Below are 17,031 nucleotides of genomic sequence, written 5' to 3'. Positions count from 1 at the left end.
CTGTGTCTATAACCATTCTCCTGTTATATATTCTGTCTGTCATTTATGAGTGGCCAAAGATGTAACATTTGATCCTGCATCCGCTGAAGTCGATGGCACAATCTCCGAGGTATAAGGCGGATGCAGCGGTGACTTTTTGCCTAAAGTGACTTCTGCAAGAGCTCAAAGGAAAAAATGAATCTGAAAAAAGTTCAGTGTTAAATTGCAAAGTACACTACAAAGAAAAGAGGAAAAAAGTTGGTTATTCTTATAACTTTCTCTTTCCAAAGGGTCAGCAGTTGACAGAGTCTCTGAGGTCATACGTTGCATTATTGTACCAATTTGTCACTTAAATTAAAGCCATTTAGTCCATTATTTAGTGCAGAGTGGCAGAACAAATGTGTTTTATTGTATTTTTAATGTGCTTTTTTTCCCCAGATGGGGAAATAAAATTTAAAAAACCGAACTGTGGAGGCAGATGTTGGGAAGATTTCACCAAGAGACCCTACAGGAATAATTTCTCTGAATAGAAACAATAAAACGAGCATCTCTAGCTGTAGGTCTTGTGTCATTTATTTTTCATTTCTAGGTTAGGAACAGAAGTGCCAAGGCTGTGGGGTCTCAATGCAAAATACCAAGCAACCAGATATAAATCTCATTGTCGGTGGTTGGGCTTAGCTGAATTTAATCATGTTTTTACGCTGCCTTCTAAACAAACCCAGAGCATGTTTAGATCATAATGCTTGCTGTCTATTTTATAGAATGATGTTTCTGTAAGTGGTAAAAACACACACAATTCAGTCACCTACTGGCAAAATCTAGTGACACCACAGACAGCCCCCCCCCTCAATGAGAGAAACTTGCCTGATCCATCAATTGAAATCAGTGGACTTAAAAGTGCTTAACAGTGCATTCCCCTGCATGCCAACTCAGAAGAAAGTCTTACTGGTAGGCATGTGTAGGCTGAGTTTGCCTGGTCTCCTATCTGTTGTCTTTTAATAGATTCATCGTCATTGTCATTTAAACGGCAGGAATGGAAATCAGAACTAGTCCATTGTCTCTGAGGAGAGACCTGCACCATCAAGCTCTTCCTCAACTACTTATATTGCCGAAAGAACTTCATGACTTTGAGAACTGCCAAGAAAGCATCTTGAATGTTTCCCCAGCACCTTGTTTCAAAAGGGCTCAGTTTTCCCTGGGAAGGTGATCTTACATATCACCAAGTGGAGAAAAGCTTGTAAGTATATAGCGATTTTCCGCTATGAACATTCCCACTCTCTATTTAGAAGACCCGAGACTTCTGGAAGATGTAAGTACCCTCAGTTCCAATCTAATCAAGTCATATAGTATCTCTAGGAGTGGGTGGGGTCAGAAGCAAAAGTGGGCGGAGTTATGGATGTGACACTTACCCTTATACAGTGTGCGATTTTTGGAGGGATTATTTACTAAGATCTTTTGTGGTTATGTAGGAGGTCCTGGCAGGCATACTGGCAAACACAGGAAACACATTACAGTCATACCTGGGATCCCGAACGCCCTGGAACTCAAACATTTTGGCTCCCAAATGCCGCAAACCCGGAAGTGATTGTTCTGGTTTGCAAACGTTCTTTTGAACCAGAAAGCCCGTTGTGGCTTTCCAAGGCTTCTGATTGGCTGCAGGAGCTCCCTGCAGCCAATCAGAAGCCGCAATTTGGTTTTGGAAGTTGAACGGACTTCTGGAACAGATTCTGTTCAGTTTCCAAGGTACAGCTGTAGTGACTTCTGCCCTTGTGGATACTAAACAATTCTTAGTTTAATGCAGCAATCAAAAACCTCATTGAACTTCAGTGGAATTCCTTCTACAGTGATACCTCTTGTTATGTACTTAATTTGTTCCGGAGGTCTGTTCTTAACCTGAAACTGTTCTTAACCTGAGGTACCACTTTAGATAATGGGGCCTCCTGCTGCTGCCGCGCTGCCACTGCACGATTTCTGTTCTTATCTTGAAGCAAATTTCTTAACCTGAGGTACTATTTCTGGATTAGCGGAGTCTGTAACCTGAAGCGTATGTAACCTGAGGTACCACTGTACTGAGTATACATGTATAGGACTGCACTGTTATTTGGGTAGGGGGAGGTGTGAATGGAGTTCTTTCAAGTCATATAGGGAAATTACAATCCTGCACAAACACTTTGACTATGTCCAAACTCATAACTTTCCATTTGGGAGTTTCTATGTAGCTTGTTATAATTTAGTCATTTTATTATTATTTAGTTAATTCATCTCCTGCCCTTCTTCATGAAGGAGCCCAGGATGGCAGGCACAGCAATAAGGAAACATTAAAAGCAAGCTACAATGAAAAACAGTTTTGTTTTTATTTTATTTTAGAAAAACCCAGTTAAAAACATGTTTAAAAACTGAACAGTTTCTTAGTCCTCCGTTGGCCCAATAAAAAGAAACATATCATCTTTGTCTATTATTTCTATGATTAGAAGTAATCTGATGTCAGGCCTTTCAGAATATGTATTCTCTGACCTTCATATCCAGGAAAGCACTCAGTTACATGCATGGCAGACAAAAACTGTTAAATCCAACTAATTTAACTTGCTCATCTAGGATGTTTAATGTAATTGTAATTTAACAGATCTGCACAATCTGAAACTTCTGTGCTTTTCATATGGGGATAAAATTGGAGAATTCAGATAATTTTTATTAGTTAAAGAATGTGAAGACCTATAATCTATCACTCCTTTCTAATGCACAATTTAGACAGCTCATGCTGCCTTCCATTAACATTAAGTATGAAAATCTATGTTTAAGTAATATTAGGGTTGTGACACAAATTAACAAATGCTATGCAGTTCGAAGTTAAAGCTTTTTAAAAAAATATTCCTGTTCAAAAAACCCCAAATTGAGGTGAGGACACTATCAGTTATTTTCTATGTGGGTTACATTTCCTTACACCCAGTTGTAACCTTCTCATTCTTACTTGTCCCCAGAACCTTCTCATAATTATTGGAAATGGGATAAGTGTACAGCACTGAACACCTTTAGTCTGCACTGATTTCAGAAAAATAAATAGCATGTTTCTTCTCAAAATGATTAAAAAAGGTCTACAGAGTGTCCGTACTCTGTAAGATTAAGCATCTCCTGTTTTCACACACATTAAGCAGGCCTAACTGTAAAATTTACATTCTCATTGGTGAGGAGTTTCACAAGAAACCCCATTGATTTTAATGGACAAATTAGTCATTAATGGGATTAATGGTCCAGTACTCAGTACTCTGAATGGAGCAATCTATGATTCCTGTCTCTGAAGCTGGTCAACACTTGTGCTATAGAAAAGGCTTAAAAAACAATATACCTGCCAAGGAAGGTACAAAATGCTTTCCAAAATAAACATTTTGCTCACGAATGCTACATTTATTGGAAAGTATGTCAATGACTGATTTGTACATTCGTTGCACACTATCATGTAGGTGCCACAATTTCCCTTATTAACATTTGTCTCCAGCACAGCCTGATTCTAACTAGGGCATGATCTGCTGTTCCTATTCATTTCTGTTCCTGAGCAGCAACAGATAAGGCTGTATTGTGGCCAAGCAAACGATGCAAAGGCAGCCTGAGCAAGCTGCCAAGAGCTGCTATTAATTCCTCTCTTATGTCTGTATGGGGTATTGGGGGAGACATAGTACTTCTGGTGGGGGGTACGTCATACTCAACCTTTGGCCCCCACCCTGCATTCAGCTCTCAACTGTGGCTCCTAGAAGTTGTGACAGCAGCCAAACACTTGGAACAGCTTCAACTAGCTGGCTAAACCAGATGAAGAGAGTCAATGGGTCTCAAACCCTCAGTGAGTTAGGGACTGCATGTGAAGACAGGCTCCAGTGGATTGAGAGGACAAGACCAATAGTGGGTCTAACAATCAAGAAAGCGGTTTCTGCACATGCCATGGAGCAAGCATGTCCAAAGTCCTTTTTGGCGTGCCTAATTCGGCCCACCGGTCAGTTTAATCCAGCCCCTGTGGCAGTTTATTTCCTGGGGTAAAATCCTTTAAAAACCTCAACCACTTCAATCCTAAAAGAAACTCAACAATCCCAGCCGTAAAAGAAACTCAACAGCTCCAACCCTAAAAAAAAGCTCAAACAGCTTTGGTTGACCCTTCAGTTCATAAAATCTGGCCGTCTTTGAAAAAAGGTTGGACACCACTGCGTGAAGTGAGCAGCAGATGGAGTTCATCAATCTGGGACTGTAGCGAATCGACAAGAAGGAAAATTCTGATCCTAAACCTCCACTGCCTTGTGGGATATCTTTGGGAGAAGAAAAAGCTAAAGAGTAAATCCTACACAAATCTGGAGTGGAGTCTCTAAAACGGTTGGATGGCGCCTTGTACGCCTCTTTCCAACAACTCTTGGAACCAAGCTGGTGCCAAACGCATTGCTCTGCTTTCCTTTGGACCACATCAGCAAGTCTTTTCATCTGGGCAGCCCAGGACCTCCATCCATAGTGCCCAGGCTTGTGCCCCATGGAGGTCACCGGTGCTGCCAACACAGCAATTTGACTTCACCTCCAGAGGTGTAGCAACTATGAGAGGGCAGAAGATTTAGTTCTTCAGATGAGAACTTGGAATTAAGGCCAGTCATATCCTTTGAATGATGGGAACTGAGAGCAGACCGTGTAAGTTTGCACATCTGGCACCATGTGTGTGATGTTTAGTGGAAGCAAAGTGCCTAGGAAATGTATACTGTACCTATCCATGTGGGATGTAAAGGTGATTTGCTCAGTGTGTGTCACACAAGTATTGTGAATCATACATGCATATTCATATGCGGCTGCCTTGCTCACAATAAATGTTTTGTGCATGGTGGAAGAAGTCTACATCCATCCCCCATCATTGTCACATTGCACATTGTCACAAAATCTGGGCATGCAATATTCCTGGCTCCAAAGTGCTGACAATGAGAATGAAAAGTAATCTAAAGAATAAAGCAATCTCAATTGTTCAATGACCTTAAAGCAAATAATTAAATTACAGTCTCTTTAATACTGTTTACTAGCATCCCATGTAAGGGAATATATCTAAATTATGAAAATGCTCTCTAAAGGCACTATGTCATGACTTTTTGTAATGTGTACAATCATCTCTCATGAATTTGCTATCATATAACAAGCTGCATCTTCTTTTTATGGTCTCTGATACAATAGATAAGATCTAATCACAGACTGATCTTTGACAAGAAGTCCATGGTGACAGCATCAGATAAACATGCCATCATGACAACTGAAATTTAGCATGCAGAATACGTAGTGCGATAGAACTAAGCATTTGCTCTCCCTACACAATCCCACACACAGTAGTACTATGTGTGTTCTCTGGCTTCTGCAGCTGCAAATAAAATGAAATGTGTAGATTCAAAGTATAGGGTATTGCTAAGCTATAAAATATGGCTGCTGTGTGTGTAATATATATGTGTTTGTGTGTGTGTAAAGCTCTTTGTGGTTTAGTTTTTTTTCATATAACCTTAATGATAGAGCATTCTGTAACTAATTGAACCTATTGCTCACCGGGATAAGCTTTCGAAAAATGTTAAGATTTCCATCAGTACACTTTTGTGGTCGACAACAAGAGTTTACTTATGAACTTTGGGGTCATTGCTCTATTATTTGCTACCCTGTCCCCTGTGAAGTAGATGTAAGATCTATATAGCTATTACTGTCTTCCAGAAAATATGGGTGCATTGCCTATTGTAAATAAAATTGCATATCCTTTATGCAGTGCTATTTTTCTACAAAAAGAGGTGCTGTAACTCACCATGAATGCCTCCCTTGTTCTCTTATAATAGCAATGGTGCCCACCTGAAAGGTGCCAGAACTAAGTTCCCGTGAATTCCAGCTGGAAAAAAGCTCTCCCTTTATGGAATAAACACTGCCATCATCACAAGACAAGTGGGACAAACAGGTTAAAGACCCTAAGTCTTTGAGAGTTCCTGAAGTGTTGATTTGAGAGTTTACAATTAGATAATTTGATTTTTCGCATTATCCTTTGAAGATGTTGCACTGCAGGTGTTAGTATCATGACCTACTGCAAATGATGTTTATACCTGGCTTACATTCTGGCCCATGGTTTATATACTGATAAATAAATTGAACAGAAGCCACTATGGCTCAGTGCAGAAGAAATTCTTCATGACCTTGAAGGCAGCATCTCCCCCACCATAAGTCATCATCCGCCCCCCCCCCCAAAAAAAGAATGTTTGAACAGGCCGGATGTAGTAGACTGCACAAACCAATCACTTTGGCTGTTAAAGAGCGTGTCTTTCCCTTCCTGGAGACAGCTTTGCTATAATTGAACTCTCATTTGCACGGCTTACCTAGTTTCCCTGCGAAATAGATGATTTCTTCTCAAATGTCCCCTTATCGGCGCACGTCACAAAGACATCTGCAGAGAAGATGACTGCAGCAACTCATGTCTGTAAATTCTTCCTCAGAGTGCCTGGCTGATGAGTCTGTTTGACAGTCAGTTCAAACAAAGGCTGCCGATGCAAGAATCGCACCGTGCACTATTCACTCCATTTCAAAATCTGATCTATTAAAAAAAGTTCCTCTCCTATTAAGCACCAGGCACCACCACAGCCAAGACAAATATTTTGTGGCTGTCTCCATCTCAATTGCTATAATAAATTTGATCCCTTATTTGAGGCTGAAAATAGCTTTATCGTTACAGGGAGTGAATAAAAAAAAAAATTGAGACTTGCAATCATTCAAAGTAGTGGAGATCACTGAATAGCCTTGTCCTGAATGAGAGTATTTTAGAATAAATCAAAGACATCTACATGACAATGCACACTCTCTTTGCAATGAAGCACACTATATAGGTATGTAGGGAAATGCCCCAAATCAATTTACAGCTGCATTATTCAAAACACATCATTACTGATGATTGCATGGATGGAAGTTGCCACAGGATTAGAGTAAATCACTTGGGCTTTTAACAACACAGTTTATAAACTCCCATGTACCGGAAAGAAATTGGGGAAAGTAGCTAAAGAAATGACATTTCATTCTTGTGTGTAGTTGGGCCTTCACTCGGTATTCCTGCAGTTGTGAAAGTATTTAAAATGAAAAAGTAAAATTATAGCAGTGCTATTTAGAGAGAAATGGAGTTAAAACAAATTTAACATTTGCAATCCTTTGGATTCAAGAAACGTGGTTCCAAGAATAGGTATTCAAACCCTCTTTCAAAAGGTATACTTCAACTCTGAAAAGTTATACACACTCTGTGCTATACATTTAAAGCATTATTGTGCTGCTTTAATCTGTCATGGCTTCCCCAAAGAAACTTGGGAACTCTAGTTTGTTGAGCTTGCTGAGAGTTGTTAGGAGACTACAGTTTGTTAATCTTACTGAGTGTTGTTCAGAGCTACAGTTCTCGAAGTGGTTTGCCATCCACTCTTCCAGGGAAGTCTGGAATGGTAGAAGCATAGGCATTTTTTAACAACTCTCAAAACCCTTTATGGACGAAAGTTCCTTGGATGCTTTTGAAAGGGGCACAACTAGGCTTTATTTCACCTGGGTCAAAGATCCAGTTTGGTGCCCCCCTCCCATTTGCATGCACACACACACTGGCTTGGGGCCTCAATGGCGCCCTTCTGAAGGCTTCACCCAGAGCAAAAAAAAAAACCCGGCTTCCCCCCTCCCTGCAAAGCTATGGCCCTGCTTTGTAGGAAGCCAAGACAGTTTAAAATGATACTGCTTTAAATGTATAATGCAGATGGGGCCTAGATAGATAGATATCTCAAATGAACCTGGGAGAAATGAAATAAAATCATTCAATCATGAGAGACCAGAAGTTATGAATTCCTTCAATTTATGCCATGAACAGTTTCTCTGCATGTCAACCTCCTATGGATAAGCTTGGAAGAAACAGCAAAGTGAACCAACCCACTCTCTACAGGGTCAGCCAAGGACATTTTGATGCCTGAGGCAACAGGCTGGGTGGGATCTCCCCACTTTCCATACCATGTACAAAAGCCTGCTGAACTAGCTCATAGAATTGTAGAGTTGGAAGGAACCACGGTGGCCATCTAGTCCAAATGTCCTGCAATAGCAGGAGTCTTTCACCTAATGTGCGGCTTGAAGCTATGACCCAGAGATTAAGAGTCTCCTTCTCTACCAACCGAGGTATGGTGTCTGAGGTTGAATCTTACTTCAGCATTGATTATTAGAAATTCTCCTCCACTGCTGCTGAGAGCAGGGGCCACAGGACAGGTCCAGAGACACACACAGCTCAATCCCCTAGACCTTTCTGCTACTGCTCATGCTGCCTAATGGTAGAACAGTCAATCCCCACAAAAATCTATAATATTCCAGAAATATTACATCTCAAACATGAAGTGTGAAACAAAGCTTATTCCACACACAGACACACATACACACTGCCTCTTGAATCTCCTTGGAGCACACGTTTCTTATCTCTCCCACTTTCTTCAATACTGTCTTCTCTTATTGTGACATCTGACAGATATGGGGGAAACCCATAATGGAAAATCATTATAAAATACATTTAACTAGATATCAGGGAAAGAAAGTTTCAAAACACTGCAAGCCATTGAAAAAGGGGAACAAGTGGCTTTCCAAAGAATAGCATGATTTCAGCAGTGTATCTTTGAAATAGTACAAATGTGAAAATCTAAGAAGGTCTAGACATTGTGAAATCTTAACTTGGCAACTGAGCCCAAGACCATTAGGAAGATGTTTGCCTGGTGCAATGTGAAGCTTTCAAAGCAATTGATGCAACGACCTTTGAAGAAATATGGGTGGGACAGTAAATTAAAGCTTGAAATTAAAAAGAGAGTCAACTGACAATGGAAATTTGCTATGCTTTTCTTGATCAGAAGCAGCAGCATGACAGAATCTTAACAGAAAGCAAGAGAAGAATCTGAGCCCCACTCACCAGGCACCAAAGACGTTTTTCAGTGAGTAGCAGATATGCACATCTGAATGTAATGGCTGAGACTGCCGTGTTCCTATTAACATTCACAATTGGTTGCTGTGAAGCATCAGTTGGGAAGAACAGGGCCCACACTGCATATAAAGAAAGTTTTATGATAATTTCCCAGCATTTGTCACCCGGGTTTCCCATTTATAGAAAGGGTGTAGATGATGCCACTTTGTGTCAGAGACTGGCTGGATGAGGAAGAGTGGTGGGCACTGCCCCCCCAAGAGCCCCCCCCCCAGGGATGACATAGATGATGATGACTTGGACCCAGGACAGCAGTGGTGTGACACAGGGGACCAATCTGTGGAAGGGACAAGCTGGGAGATTCTCAGTGCAGGAGGGTTGGGTGATCAAGGGGAGTTCAGAAGAAGCAGGCCATTTCCAGGACAGGGCTGGGTGCTGAGAATCTCAGTGTGAGCACAGACTCAGGCAGAGAGGAGTCAGAGGTTGCCCCTGCTTTCCAGCAGCTGGACAATCCCAGTTCTGCTGGCTCTTCTCCTCCCTGACACCCCTTTCCTTACGTCTATTTCTTTCCTACATTTTTTTTTCTTAATCAGTTCAAACACATACCAGCTATTCATATTCAGACCTTTCAAATTCTGTAATTCCTCAACAGCACTAGGAACTTATATATATTGGCTTATTGGTGCTTTGCATAGCAAAATAAACGTAAAATAAGTTCAGTGCATACTATTTTCTCTCGTTTATTGTTCTCTTCCTATAATCACTGAATTGGCGTTAGCAATGTCTTTTACACAAGCCCTACTTTTCCAGGACTCCTGTAATTTCTGATATATTTTTTAAAAAACAGAATGCATTAGAGTTTTCAACTTACATCGATGAAATCTGAAGGAAATAGAAGGCAGTGGGGAAGAAAACAAGGCCAGGGAGTCTGATTATCCTATGAATCTGCCAGTCTCCTAGAGTTCTTTAAGATGCTACCGTCTTGAATCACAATGATGTATCCGGAAGCATCTTGAGTGTGGGAGTAATAATTTCACAGAAGCAATTTGAACTTCCTGACAGCTGTAAAGGAAACTTAATGCTGGACCTGCAATGGATGAGACAAAATGGAATAAGTAAAGAAAAATTAGAAAGAGGCAGAAAAACCGGGAGCAGGGTTGAAAGCAGAAGTAGTAGAAGAATGATTTTAGAAAGCTACAAAGATCACCAGGATTCTTACTTTGGAGTTAATTTTATTGTGCTCTGAAAATGATTGACTTATTGGACTGGTAGAGTTAAGTATCTATAAGGCAGAAAAAGGAAAATAGCAGTTTGTTTTAGTCATGATAAACATGTTGTAGTGTTTCTGTATTGCTTACTCATTAATTTTGAGTGAATGTGCATTTTTAATTCTATATAGTGCCTTAAGGGCCTTCCTGTGTACACGCCTCCTCTCCAGATAGCACACATCAAAAAGAAAATAAGTCAAGGGTGACTGAATAGTTGGGGTAATGATACAGTGAGAAATTGAAATGTGGTACTTCAATGGGTGAACCGCCACTTGATTTCTCTGAACAGATGCAGGGCAGCTAGTACAGCTGGCCTTAGGCAGTTCTCTCACACATACAGTGCAGTCCTGGTACTGAAGAGGGAAAAGTTTGCATTAGACAGATTTCTTCTTCTCTGGTGTGTGTGTGTGTGTTGGGGGTGCACGCACAAGCGAAACTCTCCTTTCACCGCATCCCAGGCTTTGCTCTAAAGAAGACCCTGTGAATATAATGGCATCTTGCAAATGTTTTTCCTCCAGGAATCATGATGGGAGAATGAGTTTCTACCTATGGTTTCACAAAATGTCAAATCAGAAGCAAGGGAACTATCTTGATATCTGGAAGTGTACTGAAAACATGCTACATGTCTACTTGCCTCAGGAGCCCCACTGAACACTACTGGATATGAGTCCATCCTATCTAAACCCTGAGCCCAAGCTTTTACATCACTTGAATGGGTTGCACTGTTCTCCTGAGAGCCAGTGTGGTGTAGTGGTTAAGAGCGGTAGTCTCATAATCTGGGGAACTGGGTTCGCGTCTCCGCTCCTCCACATGCAGCTGCTGGGTGACCTTGGGCCACTCACACTTCTCTGAAGTCTCTCAGCCCCACTCACCTCACAGAGTGTTTGTTGTGGGGGAGGAAGGGAAAGGAGAATGTTATCCGCTTTGAGACTCCTTCGGGTAGTGATAAAGCAGGATATCAAATCCAAACTCTTCTTCTCCTTCTTCTCCTTAGGATCTGGAGTTTGGGAAGAAGGGAAGTCTCTGTGCCTGTTCCTTATATCAGGGACTAGGGACCTGTGGTTTTCCAGGTGTCATTAGCCCCTGGCTAATCTTCAACAACCTTCAACAACCATTAGCCCCTGCAGGCATGGCCAATGGTCAGGTATGATGACAGTTGCAGTCTAACAGTAACCAGATTCCTCAGCCCTGTCTTAACTATACTTTTTGTGTGCTAGATAGTCTCTCTCTCTCTCTCTCTCTCTCTCTCTCTCTCTCTCTGTGTGTGTGTGTGTGTTTAAATGAATTCAGAATGCCTGTCTGCTTCAAGACTATTGGTGGTTATCTCTACTGCACTATTAATACTATTAAGGGAATTTGGGGTGGGTGGAAGTTGGGAAAAATTGGGTGGGAGCAGCTTGTGTTTATAGGGCTCCTATGCCCACAAGCTGTTTCCCACCTGATCATTCCTAACCCCCCCTTGCACTGTAACTCCTTGCCCTGCACCCCAGACCCTTCCTGAGGTCTCCCAACCCTCAGGTGATGCTTTTAAGAGGATGTAGGGTCTGAATGGGAAGGAGGGGATATAGAAGTTTTATTGCCCAAGCATCCTTGCACGAGTTCAGCATGGACCGCAACCCTGCACCTCTCTTTGCCAACTTTCAGAATTTCACAACCTACTTAAATCTCAAAAGTGTTTAATGTAAGTTCTTGTAAACTTAAATGAAACACATAAGGGAACAAACAAGAGAGTTCAGTGCAGAGAAGAAGAAGAAGAAGAAGAAGAAGAAGAAGAAGAAGAAGAAGGGAAACCATTACACAGTAATGGGTCCCTCTAATATGATTAAACATGATCAGAAACTGTTCAATGTATGAGCTAAAAAAAGCTAAAGCATCACTAATGAGGAAAACGGTAGTAAACGGTTGTGTTGAAATTGCACAAATGTGCTATAGTTGTACAGCAGTCTTGATTTCAGAAACCAGCGGATAAGAGAGCACGGAGAATAGATGAACAATGTATCATACATACACGTTGCTCACGTGCTTGACAAGAGGAGTTTAATTTTAATTATTCACAGAAATGCTTCGCAGAGTATAGCTGTTGTAAATGTTCCATTGCATATTTAATAAATGTAATGAAGTTTTATGGGCAAATGCTGGAAGAAGTGTTCAGGCAGGCTGCTTGTAAAAAGTTTTCTGTGAGATGTGGGAAAGGTAAAAGAGATAGGGCCAACTCCCATCTCCCTTACTCTACAGAAGCACATCAAAGACACTCAAGTTTCCCCTGTGTTTGCAATACTCCCCCAACACAAGGAAAGCAAATATTACCATTTGTCCAAGGCAACAAGCAGCCTTTTTCACTGTTTCATGTGTAAAATTGCTTTTTTGAACCTTTTCCAAAATATGTTGACTATCAACAAGTGTCTTCAAGCGCTTGTATTCTTCAGCCTTATAGTGTACCCATCATAGATTTCTAGCCTTGGGAGAGGCCAGGAGGCAATCCTGTGTACCATGTTTGTGCTAGGATAAAGAAGATGAACAGCAGTGATGCACATCTTGCTGTGTTTGTGTTTACAAGAATGTGGCAGTGCATGCCTACTGGATCATTCTAGTCTAGTAGTCACATTCTTAAGCACAATCATTCACATGTACCGTAAAGCGTGTTCTCCAATAAATGAGAGCACGTGTTGCGGTGTGGGCCACCAGGCCAGGCCTCTTGTTGCCAGGCAGGTTAATAGTTGTTGCCTGGCATCATGATTGGGTAACCGGGTTGCTGGGGCAAATTGTATGTTGCAAATTGGGTGGGTGGGACCATAGTCTTTAAATATTGGTGCACTCTGGTTTCTCTTTCTCTTTGCAGAGTGCATCGGATCACCCGCCCACCCTCTTTCCGGTTGACCTTGCTTTGCCTGTCATGGGGTCGTCTGCCTTGGCGCAGGGGCCTAGTAGGAATTTTGCCATTTGGTGATTGGCTGTGCCATTTGGTTTTTGCCTACTACTCAGCAATTCGTCACAACTTGTAAGGTTGCGGTTAAGCATTGGTTATAATATGCTTGTGGTGGAGGGGTCAGGCTGGGCCTGCCCCTCCTATTGCGCTGAAGGGAATTCCGTTAAAGGAATCCTGGGGCTTGCCATGATTTTGTCCAATCCCTGTTATGGGACCAGGGCCGCCCAATCCCTGTTATGGGAATCCTTGTTATAGGCAAGCTTTCGGGGAGCTGCTGGGGTGAGAGGCGTGGGTCCGACGCTTAGCTCAAATGACCCCTAAGTTTGACTTTCTCTTCTACTGGCTACCGATCGGATCTCGGGATGTCAGTTCTGTCCCAGGTGGGGGGACAGATAGTCATGACCAATGTCTAAGCAACCACTCACTGATTTTGTATTTTAATAAAGTTGTGGCCAAAATAGTGCCCAAAAACCAAAACTAAAATTACGTGTTATGTGTGAAGTTATTTGAGGGGTGGGCTGGGGACCTACACACGCAAATAATTGTTTCCCACAATTCTTTTTTGTTAGTGTCACTGATGAACATGATGTTGACCATTCTTGTTCACCGTTAAGAAAACTGACAGTAGAACTTCTCCTACCTCATTTCTGCCTTTACCTGTGTGTATGTTACACAGATAAGGAAATTCTTCAATCCTCATTCATCCTCACCTCAGAGCAGGAACGTTTGTTGGGATTCAGGTTTAAGAACATTGGAACAGTCTGCTGGATCAGACCATTGGCCCATTTAGTCCAGCATCCTGTTCTCATGGCGCCAACCAGATGCCTTTGGGAATAATAATAATAATAATAATAATAATAATAATAATAATAATAATTTATTATTTGTACCCCGCCCATCTGGCTGGGTTTCCCCAGCCACTCTGGGCGGCTTCCACAGAAACCAAAAAACACTAAAATATCATACATTAAAAGCTTCCCTGAATAGGGCCGCCTTAAGATGTCTTCTGAATGTCAGGTAGTTGTCCATCACCTTGACATCCAATGGGAGGGCATTCCACAGGGCGGGCGCCACCACCGAAAAGGCCCTCTGCCTGGTTCCCTGTAGCTTCGCTTCTCGTAATTAGGGAACCGCCAGAAGGCCCTCGGCGCTGGACCTCAGTGTCCGGGCAGAACGATGGGGGTGGAGACGCTCCTTCAGGTATACTGGGCCGAAGCCGTTTAGGGCTTTAAAGGTCAACACCAGCACTTTGAATTGTGCTCGGAAACGTACTGGGAGCCAATGTAGGTCTTTCAAGACCGGTGTTATGTGGTCTCGGCGGCCGCCCCCAGTCACCAGTCTAGCTGCCGCATTCTGGATTAGCTGTAGTTTCCGAGTCACCTTCAAAGGTAGCCCCACGTAGAGCGCATTGCAGTAGTCCAAGCGGGAGATAACTAGAGCATGCACCACTCTGGCCAGACAGTCCGCGGGCAGGTAGGGTCTCAGCCTGCGTACCAGGTGGAGTTGGTAGACAGCTGCCCTGGATACAGAATTGACCTGCGCCTCCATGGACAGCTGTGAGTCCAAAATGACTCCCAGGCTACGCACCTGGTCCTTCAGGGGCACAGTTACCCTATTCAGGACCAGGGAGTCCTCCACACCAGCCCGCCTCCTGTCCCCCAAAAACAGTACTTCTGTCTTGTCAGGATTCAACTTCAATCCATTAGCCGCCATCCATCCTCCAACCGCCTCCAGGCACTCACACAGGACCTTCACCGCCTTCACTGGTTCTGATTTGAAAGAAAGGTAGAGCTGGGTATCATCTGCATATTGATGGACACCCAGTCCAAACCCCCTGATGATCTCTCCCAGCGGCTTCATATAGATGTTAAAAAGCATGGGGGAGAGGACGGAACCCTGAGGCACCCCACAAGTGAGGGCCCAAGGGTCTGAACACTCATCCCCCACCACCACTTTCTGAACACGGCCCAGGAGGAAGGAGCGAAACCACTGTATAACAGTGCCCCCAGCTCCCAACCCCTCTAGACGGTCCAGAAGGATGTTATGGTCGATTGTATCAAAGGCCGCTGAGAGATCCAGCAGAACTAGGAAACAACTCTCACCTTTGTCCCTAGCTCGCCGGAGATCATCAACCAGTGCGACCAAGGCAGTTTCAGTCCCATGATGAGGCCTGAACCCTGATTGGAAGGGATCCAAATGGTCCGCATCCTCCAGGCGTGCCTGGAGTTGTTCAGCAACCACACGCTCAATCACCTTGCCCAAGAATGGAAGATTTGAGACTGGGCGATAGTTGGCCATACTGGCCGGGTCTAAAGATGGTTTTTTAAGAAGCGGTTTAATGACCGCCTCTTTCAGCGGATCTGGGAATGTTCCCTCACAGAGGGAAGCATTCACCACCCCGCAGAGCCCATCGCCCAGCCCTTCCCGGCTTGCTTTTATTAGCCAGGATGGGCAAGGATCATGGAGACAGGTGGTTGGTTTCACGCGTCCAAGCAGCCTGTCCACATCCTCGGGGGTAACGGATTGAAATTGATTCCATGCAACTTGACCAGACAGGGCTCTAGCACTCTCCCGCCCCGGCCCTGCTCCCACGGTGGTGTCTAGCTCCTTCCGAATATGAGTGATTTTATCTGCAAAAAACTGCAAAATCGTTGCAGGAGATCTTGGGGTCTTTACAAGGCCCCGGTGGTAAAGGTGGTTCCGTTAAATTGCGGACCACCTGAAAGAGTCTCCTGCTACTATTTTCTGCAGATGCAATAGAGGCGGTGAAGAAAGTCTTCTTCGCCGTCGCTATCGCCACTTGGTAGGCTCGACGTTGAGCTCTAACCTGTGTCCGGTCAGATTCGGAGTGAGTTTTCATCGCCCTCAGCTCCGAAGAAAACCACGGGGCTGTCCGGGCTCCATGCAATCGGAGAGGGCGCTTCGGAGCCAGACAGTCGATAGCCCTGGTTAACTCCGCATTCCAGCGGGCCACCAGGGAATCAGCTGAAAGGCCATCAACATGGGATAAAGCATCCCCTACCACTCTCTGGAAACCATTTGGATCCATTAAGTGGCGGGGGCGGACCATCCGAATTGGTCCCACCTCCCTGCAGAGGGGAAGGGTCGCGGAGAAGTCCAGTTGCACCAGGAAGTGATCTGACCATGGCACTTCTTTGGTTTCACTTTTACTTAGTGTCAGATCACCCACGTCACTAGAGGTGAATACCAGGTCTAAGGCATGTCCATGACTATGAGTTGGGCCCAACTTATTCAGGGACAGCCCCATGGATGCCATGCTTTCCACGAAGTCCCGAGTGGCCCCTTGTAAGGTCGTGTCGGCGTGGATGTTAAAATCCCCTAGGACAACCAAACTAGGTGTCTCCAGGAGAACATCCGCCACGACCTGAAGCAGCTCGGACAGGGAATCCTTGGTGCAGCGGGGAGGTCGGTACACCAAAAGGAATCCTGTACTGCCCCTATTGCCCAACTTCCAGAACATGCACTCAGAAAACTGGGTCTTCCCAGTAGGACGCCTGGTGCAAACTAATGACTTCCTAAAAATCACTGCAACCCCCCCTCCCCGCCCACATGACCTGGGTTGCTGTGCGTAAGAGAAACCTGGTGGACAAGCGGCAGCAAGGACAGGCCCATCTGCCTCATTCAACCAGGTCTCTGTCACACAAGCCAGGTCAAATCCTCCATCCACAATCAGGTCGTGGATGGCAGTGGTTTTATTCATCATTGACCTGGCATTACACAGCAACACCTTCAGGTTATGTGGGTTTCCCCTGTTGATTCCAGTATCCATCTGGTCAAGGCCAGACCCGGAGGCAGGGATAGTCTTCAAACAACGACTTTGGGAAGCCCCAAAGCACGACCTGAGCAGCATTCATACCACTTGCGATTCCCAGGAATGGGCATTTAGAGATGCTGCG

This window comes from Podarcis vaucheri (genome assembly GCF_965113315.1).
Source record: "Podarcis vaucheri genome assembly, chromosome: 3".
NCBI lineage: Eukaryota > Metazoa > Chordata > Lepidosauria > Squamata > Lacertidae > Podarcis > Podarcis vaucheri.
The sequence above is the reverse complement of the archived record's forward strand: the minus strand, read 5'-3'. Positions refer to the sequence as shown.